Source organism: Clinocottus analis, unplaced genomic scaffold, assembly GCF_023055335.1.
Source record: "Clinocottus analis isolate CAN_PGR_092001 unplaced genomic scaffold, fCliAna1.0.p SCAF_1, whole genome shotgun sequence".
NCBI lineage: Eukaryota > Metazoa > Chordata > Actinopteri > Perciformes > Cottidae > Clinocottus > Clinocottus analis.
In genome coordinates this window covers 2,423,762-2,432,564 of record NW_027175820.1, presented here as the reverse complement: position 1 = coordinate 2,432,564, position 8,803 = coordinate 2,423,762, and the positions used below count along the sequence as shown (strand labels likewise).

Below are 8,803 nucleotides of genomic sequence, written 5' to 3'. Positions count from 1 at the left end.
TATATATATATATATATATATATATATATATATATATAAAAAGAAATAACCCATAATTATTCCTTCTGTTCAAAATACAAACCATTTATTTGACGAACAGACTGAAACATTGGCTACAAGAACATCAACAAACCCAAATAGATGAATTAACAAATGAATTAGTTGAATACATTGTTCCCACAAACAAGTGGATGCAATCTGACACACACTGACACGGCGAGTCCTTGACATGACTGCTGGGACGACGGACATTATTTTGTGTCACACACACACACACCTGTGTGTGTCTCAATTAGACACAGTGCGTTTCATCCATCGTGTTGGCATTGCTTGATCTGCTCAAGGCATAAAGTCCCGGACCTGTAAGCAGACTCAGAGCGGGCTCATGACGCGGCGGCGCATCCGGAACCTTCCTGCCTCCGACGCACAATCAGTGCGATAGAAATAATATTTAAAAAAAGCTCAGTGGTCCGATGAAGCCATTGGCTGAAGGGCTCCGGGTCCCTGCGCACTGGCGATGGACCGCTCTCATAAACAGCGCTGACTCAACACACACCCACACACATCTAACTGTATGGAAACATGTCGCAGTACACACTGGGAGGTAGGACATATGCTCTTCTTTCTCACTCTTTTTGTTTTTGTGTTGTTATTAGTATCTGCATGGCGAGTTTGTTTTAAAATGGTTGCTTCCCTTCATATTTTTTCGTATATATCCTTTTCCTGATGGAGAGACAAAAACTACCAGGATGTATGCACGCGTTTTTTTAAAATTATTTTTATTTATTTTTTTTTTTTTTTTAAAGAGAAGAACAAAAGTAATATTGTAAACGTCTCCTGTTAAACTGAGCTCAGTGTGGAGTTGAATGAGCTTGTTGGTATGCAGAGCTGTGCGGCTGCAAGGTGTTCCTTGCTCTGCTTGTTCTAGATAACTTTGTATGAATAGGCACCAAGAGCTTGTAGGCAAATACAATAGATTATGTTAGACCAGAGCTATACACTTTCTCTCATCGGAAAGTAATGGCATGTATGTGAAGTCTACACCAAGACACAACAGTAACTAAATATGCAGACACATGCTGAATTGGCACTTGGGTTTTTCGTTGCCTGCAGTCTGAGTCATATTTGAGTGATTTACCTTCAGCCTTTTATTTCCCGACGTCTCTGTGCTCTTCATCTCCTTAATGGCTGTCTGCTTCCTCTGCACTGACAGGGAGCACTCACTGGCTTTGTGATCCCGTTTTTATGTGCAAGTATGTGCACCTCATGCAGTGTGTGCAGGGTGAGTCCCTTGAGATGAGACGACTGGTAATTATTGGGAAACACCCCTCAGATAATAGGATGAGATTTGTGTTTTCGCTTTGTTTTTGTTTTTTTTACACTTTACACACATATTAATTTGTTCTCTCTCTCTCTCTCTCTCTCTCTCTCTCAAATGTGTTCTTAGCACTGATTGTGTGCACTCAACAAATCCTCCTTTATTTTTAGAGGAAAATCCTCATAGCGTTCCTCTCTGCTTTTGTCTTTTTTTAAATATCAAAAACGTGTAGCTTTTCATTCTCAGCAGTGTTGGATGTTTACCTTGCTCTGTGTGTGTGTGTGTGTGTGTGTGTGTGTGTGTGTGTGTGTATGATGCGTGAGTCATCCAGCCTCACATCCTCATTATATGATCCTAAATGGACACCGGAGCGCAGCTTTAACGGCTTCTGTCTCAGTGACTTCAGCAGCTCTATCAGTATTTTACACTCAGTTGGCCACAAGAACTTTATTTTGAAACTTGATTAAAGAATTCATTTTTCTACATAACAAAAAAAGAGAATTATTTCAGGAAGCTATGCATGAAACTACACATTGCATTTGATGTAATGCAGACACAATGTTACCTGTGACGTTACCTGTGATGGACACGAATACAGGAACTATCCAGTGATGTTGGCAATGTGAGGGAAAATGTTTTATTCAACTTCTACTGGATTATCTTTACTGGTTGAAATCCCAGTACTGACCATAAATGTGTAAAATGCTCAAATTTTGAACAAACACACATACAAAGACACGTACGTACATACATACACCTACAGAGACATATACACACATATACACGCACATACATATAGACACATACACACACACTTATACACACAAACACACAATTTGATTGCCAGGGAAACCGACCCATTGCATGCGCTCTGCTCTGCTTTGGATCAAAGCGCCATCTGTAATGTCATTCACACAATTAGGATCACAACCCTGAGACGTTTCCTCTTCAACCTCATCAGGGACGTCGAGAGCAGACACAACACCATCATTTTAATAAAGTCAGACGTCTGAAGATCGTTTTGCATCTTTTGGCTTTCCTCCCATTTCCTCCCGGCTGCTCACTTTCCCCCTCGTTGACCCAACGGAACACAACATTAACAACACAACTGCTTTTGTTTTCTGTCAGTTCACCTGCAGATCCTGCTGGCTGTGGGTCTGGCTGTGTTCTGCTACTGCCTGGTCCTCGGCTGCGTCCTTTGCTATCGCAGAAGGAAGAGCGTCTCGTCGGAGGACAAGGAGGCCGTGTTCCTGTCTCCCCATCCCGCCGAGAGGGTGACGGTGACCTTGACCCCGTCGGCGCGCACCCAGCCTGTCAAGCAGCAGTACGAGGAGCTGGACGGCGACGTGCTGGAGTTCCCGTCCTCTAAAAGCACCTCTTCTCCCTCCGAGGACGACCTCGCCGGCCTGCCCTTTGACCGCAGCCCGGCCGGGCCGGCCGAGCCGTCGCAATCTCCCGGCTCTTCTTTCCCGACGCGGCGCGTCAGCACCCCGGCGGTTCCCTGCTCGTCCAACAAGCCTCCGCGTCACGGCAGAGCCTCCCTGCCCTCCCTCACCAAGCTGGGCCTGGTGTCCAGGTCCCGCCGGGCGATGGGTCGGCGCAGCACCGTGAGCGGCGAGAGTTTTCTTTACGCCGAGAGCAGTCGACTGACCGCCGGTGCCGCCAGCGCCCCGGCCCAGCCGGGGGAGTCCTTTCTGTCTCAGTACGGCTCTAATTCCCTCTCCAGCTCCTCCAAGCCGGCTCCTCTGCTTCACTTCTCACTGCTCTTCTCCTCGGCCGGCGGCACCCTGACGGTCGACATCCTGGGGCTCTCTGGGGCCGGCCGGAGGCGCGCCGGTGCGTTCGTCCGGGCCAGCCTTCCTCCCCTCTGCCCGACCCCTCAGCAGATGGCCTCTCGGCGCCGCAGCCTCAGCCCGGACCTCCACAGCGAGAGCTTCGTGCTGCAGGTGGGCTCCGAGGAAGAGCTGCGCGGCTGCACCTTGAGACTCGCCGTGTACAGCAGGGACTTCTCGGGCCTGAGGGAGGCCGCGCTGGGGGCAGTGGAGCTGCCCTGCGAGCAGATGGATTTGGGGCCCGACGCCACCGGCACCTACACCAGGCAGCTCGGCCCGACCAAAAGCAAGCTGAAAAAGGTACACGGTGATTGCGCAGTTGCGTTTATTTAATACGCAATTAAGCTTTAAATAGCAAAGAGTGCAGTGGGGAAAAAACATTAGTCAACAACTGTGGCGGCCTTCTGACTCAAATCCAAGTCGGACCTGGCAGTCAGCAACTGGACCCGAGCCCAAACAGGAACTAAGTCGTCTCGTCCACACACGGATGAGCGTTTGTCTCTGAGCCATTTGATTGGCTAGCTAAAGATGTAGCTTGTGTTTCTTTCATCATGGGGAGTTTTCTAAGGGTTTTTTGGATATTGAAGATTTGGCACAGACCGTAATTGAAATGGTTTTGTCAGGTCTTTGAGTTTTTGAGACGGTCGTGGCGGGTTTCTTGATTAATGCTGTGTCGACCATGGGCTTTGTGTGCGTCTGTACGCGCAGCTCTTCCTGGATGTACGACGTGATTCCTTTCCAACATCTTTTTAACGAACTCTGCATTTTCTCTAGTTGTTTAACGGATAGGAAACTACACACGCATGCCTATAAATGGCGCCTATCATGTTTTTATCCATGAAGGAATGTAGCGTCTAATCAGTTCTCCCATTAGCCCGTTTTTTTTCCCACTGTTGTTCGTCATGGTGACATTGTTGTATTGCGACTGCAGAGCAAACAAGCAGAGTGCAGCAAATTGGCAGCGCGCCCACGCAGTGCCCTCCGGAGTTTAGTGGAATCGCTGCCAGAGGGCATTAATATCCGCCATTTTGAAGGGAAGAGGGTCCTGTTGTTTCGGTGGACATTTCTCAGTCAGTCAGATTTTTGTAAGACATTTTCACTGAGTGCTTTCATTCATGTTGCTCATATGTGAAAATCAGAGTTAGATGTCTCCTCTAATGTCAACGTATGGTTCATCCTCACACGTACACACAAACGCACACAATATTCCTCTTTCTCAATGAAAGCAGCTGCCAGGTGTGTATCCCTGTGTGGGTGTGGAGCAGGAGGCTGCTGTGAAAGCGCTCCAGGACACAATCCAGAAGACTAGCGTCTCTTAATGGATTTACAGTGACCCACCGGGGTTTTGTACTCGCCATAATGGGAACAGGTTGGAGGATTGATGATTATCCATCTGTATTGCCTCCCTCGCTTCGACATGTCATGGGGATGGAGGTGAATGACGTGGCAGCAGTTTAATGTCTCTGCCTTTTTAGCGCCACAGGAAGCCGAACACAACAGGGCGACTATTGATTGTCAGGATAATCGGCGTTACGTTCTCAAAGGGTCTTCATTCATCATGTAACATTATCTGCAAATGGCCCCAAAGCTCAGCTTTCTATTATCAGTCATGAATGAGTAGGGATGCACAAAGTGAGAACAAAACTGAGAATGACTGATCAACACACATTAAATACCAGATATTATCAGCGTATGTTGTACACAACAACCTTTAAAATTTTGTTCTTGTTGCTGCTGCATCCAGCTTTAAGAACAGAGCATCATGGGAATCCCGCTAGAATCTTCCTGCTAAATGTTGCTAGCCATAATTTGTACACCCATCGTGTACAAAACAACAGCACTGCTTCGGCTTGTTTGACTGGCAAGGTGGAAAAAAAGGCTGCTGAGTTGGAGTTTGATACGTAACGCTGCGAGCAATCATTTCACATTACAGCGAGTCCCCAAACTCAACCCTTTTAAATCATCAAGCTTTTATGGCTAATCTGTTAGCATAGAGTTGCCTATAACTTATCCAACAGTCTGAGAGCAACCTCGGCATCCCATTTATTGTTATTTTGGCTATGTTTTTGTCTCCAGCACCTCCTGAGAAAAATATCTGCATCTGGATGTTAATTTTCTTCACCAGCTCTGATTTCATGGCGAGCCGACACTATCGTACTAACATACTGGCCGGCGGATTGTGTTTCTTTAACATAATGAGAACATTGCATTTAGCTATTATATCTGAAAAAAACGGTCAATGTATTTCAGTTGATTTCTGTCAAATTATTTAATCTTGCCATAGAATATGTTACAGTGTGTGAAGTGATGGCTTCTGCGTTACCGAATGTTAGCGTGATGAATGTGCACCGTCTCCCAGAACGACACCAAAATGAATGTTAAAAATGTTTGACTTGTCACGATTGGAAAGCTGCCTCCAAACAGCATTCGGAGGGACCGCTATCAGCTGAAACGCTATCAGCTGAAACGCTATCAGCTGAAACGCTTACTGAAAGGTTAAGAAAACTTGACATCTCTAAAAAACAAAACAATCTTGCCATAGCCGTAGGGTTTGTTTGACATCCCTCGTTGTTAATACTAAGTGTGAGTGACGGTGTCTGAGGGCAGTGACGGACCGAGGCAGTGAACCGAAACTCACTTGTTGGATGAAAACCGCCATCGCGCTCTGCTGCCCGGCCTCATGAAAGCTGGCGGGCTCGCGCTCAGCCTGCTGAATGGGAGCCGGTGACTCACCACCGCGGCCCAAACAATGCAAGCTGATGAGATGTGACGTGAAATCGGAAGCCAATTATCATCATGCGTGTACGACGGCTATTACCCAGAGTGCCTCAGAGCATGGATGTCCATGTGTATGGGATGGGTGGTGGGATTGGCAACACAATGCTTGACCCTGACAGCTCCATGTTACATATCGACTGTAAGTGACTTCCGCCCAGCTGAGCTGGAACCTGGGCAATTGAAACGTTGGTGACAGCGTCGACGCTTTGGTCCACTCGCAGCACTATAGAAACATATTCATGAGCACGGGGTTTTAAGTGCTTTACAGTGTGAATCCGCTCCATTATCTTCCTTTCTTTCCTTGGTCTCGGGGTCGTTTCCTGCCGCCCAAAGGATGAAGGGAACATCTGCTGAGTGAAAGACATCTTTCCCCCCTCTTGCATTTTTTTCGCTTTCATTTTTCTACAACTATCGCTCCTTCCCGCCCTCAGAGTGCGAGTTCCCAGGAAACATCGGGTCTGGGTCGCAGGAAGAGCTCGGTGTCGGTGCCGCGGACTCTGGGCCAGCTGTTCATCCTGCTGCAGTACCAGACGGCGGCCCAGCGCATCAAGGTGATGGTCCGAAAAGCTGAGAATCTGGCCAAGCTCACACGGATCCCCGGAGCTGCAGGTAGAAATAGGCTATAAAAGGTTTCCCATTTTTCACCTTACGGCTCAAAGAGGAAAAACTGGATTGTATTTTATAAGGGAAAAAAAACATTATTTTTTCGTTTTGAATTAATTAATGGCTTATTTAATTTATTTGAACCATACAGTTTCCATTCAGCTATAACGTCCCCAAGTTCCTGCCTGCAAATACTGTCACTAAACTGCACCGTAAGCTGCTCATATGGTCCCACAAACCTCTGTCTGTGTTCTCCTCTCTGACTTCTGGCTTGAAGTATAATCAGATTATGACCTGATCAGCTTGTTGTCATTTCCCTTCCTGTCTGTATCGTATCTTACTGCATCTGATTTAAAGCTCTGCTTTGATGATGCTGGTGAGGACAGGAGGCAGCGGGAAAACAACTCTCATGTTCTGGTTTCCCGCACTGAAAGTGACAGTTTGAGGCTACGTGGTCAGTAAGTTGTTGTTTTGTGCGTTTCAGGAGGAAAATTGTTCCTGAAATCTGTGGAAAATACATTCTGTTTGCAGATGCGTGACTCTTGTGTTCTGACAATAACGCGTCGCTTTTTAATTTGAGTAAATCCAACTTGCTTATCGTTATTTTGCGAGTGATGATGATGCAGATTACGAGCAGTGACAGTGGGTAAGGGTTCGGAGAGGGTAGGTCAACATGTTTAGGCCTTTTCATGGAAAGGTAAAACATTAGATGCAATCAGCTTATTCATTAACACCAACAACAACTAGAAATGTTGATTTTGAACCAAGACTTTTACTCTGGCACTACTTCTCTCTGTGGCTGCAGACCTCTTTGGCCATTTATTCGTGCTCACACAAACATTTCGCCCCGTGACACTGACAGCCAGTGACCTTTAACCCCTCAATGCCAACCCGTTCCTCTGGTTAAGATACCTGCTCTTAAAGCGACAGTCACCCGTATCGTAAGCCGTCCCACCATAGTCCTGTAAATTATGTCCTCCAAGCCGAGTCCACTGCACCTTTTGTACAAGTACACCTTTGTTGAACCATCTAAATATGACATGACAATAAATCTGAAATAAATGAAACAAAATCATGACCCTGCATGTATTTTTTTCCCCCCCAACAGACCACTACGTTGTCATCAACCTGCGTCAGGAAGGGAAAATAATTGGTACCAAGGAGACCAAAGGGACCAGCGGTCCGAACCCCATCTGGAACGCCCCATTCCTGTTCGACCTGCCCTTTGGCGACATCACTCAGGTCCCGTTGGTGCTTGAGTTCATCGTCATGCAGGTAAATAATGCCGTGTCAGACAGTGCAGCTTGGTCGGTGGCGCGCTGAGCTTCAAACTGTGGCGCTCCAGGTACACCTAGCGGCCGCCTCTCATGCGTCAGTGACGACGACGTCTCGATTCACGCTCGACTAATGACTCGCTGACTGGCAAGTCACGTGACTACCGGCACTAACACTGACTAAGCTGCATTATTGGGCGTGATGGGAGTGAAAACTGGTTTTATATTCATTTCATGTCAAACAGCGTCATGCAACCTTATGTTAATATGCTGACATATCAGTAACTGACCACCTTTGTAGTTGTTTAATTCAGCTATCCCTCTTATATCCACAGGGCCGTCTCTACACCAAGAGCAGCATTCTGGGTCGTGTGTCGATTGGCAGCGATACCTCGGGGGCCGGACAGGGACACTGGAAGGAAATGTGCAGTCGTGGTCACATTGAGACAGCTCGCTGGCACGCCATCCAATCCGATGTGCTGTAGCACTGACTGACAGACTGATTGTCCACTCCGCCGCCCAGTGAGAGAAACACAGAGAGGTGGAGTTGGATGGGAATGACATGCGATTGGGGTGCACACGCTTCAAAGTATTTTCTTTTACTTTTAGGGTCCATTGTGGAGTTTTTTTTGCCAACTTTTAATTGATGTCCACGTCTTTCCTCAACAGATCGTGTAATGAATTCAGTAACTGGTCATGCTGCTTTAGGAAGAGACAAATATCCAAATGGTCCATGAGTATCTGCAGAGCTTTAGAGAGAGAGAAGCCCTGAACACGGTATGGAGCAGGGATGAGCGGCAGCTTTCTCCATATCAACAGTGTTCTGTATCCCGGCATTGCCTTTGTGATTATTTCCACTGTGACTTCTGAAAACTGTCGTCCGTATAACTGTATCCTTCTGGTTTTATGCAACTTGCGCTGATGTTGTGTTACTCTTTGTACTGTGCCCAGAGGCTGCACATGTTAATGTTGAATGTTACGGGGCGTCTGGGGTCGCC

The 8,803-nt window shown here is 47.0% G+C and overlaps 1 pseudogene; it reads left to right on the top strand.

The window, feature by feature from the left end:
• Nucleotides 1–473: 473 nt before the first annotated feature.
• LOC137784516 (synaptotagmin-5-like) lies at nt 474–8,596 on the top strand (annotated as a pseudogene).
• The last annotated feature ends 207 nt before the right edge of the window (nt 8,597–8,803 follow it).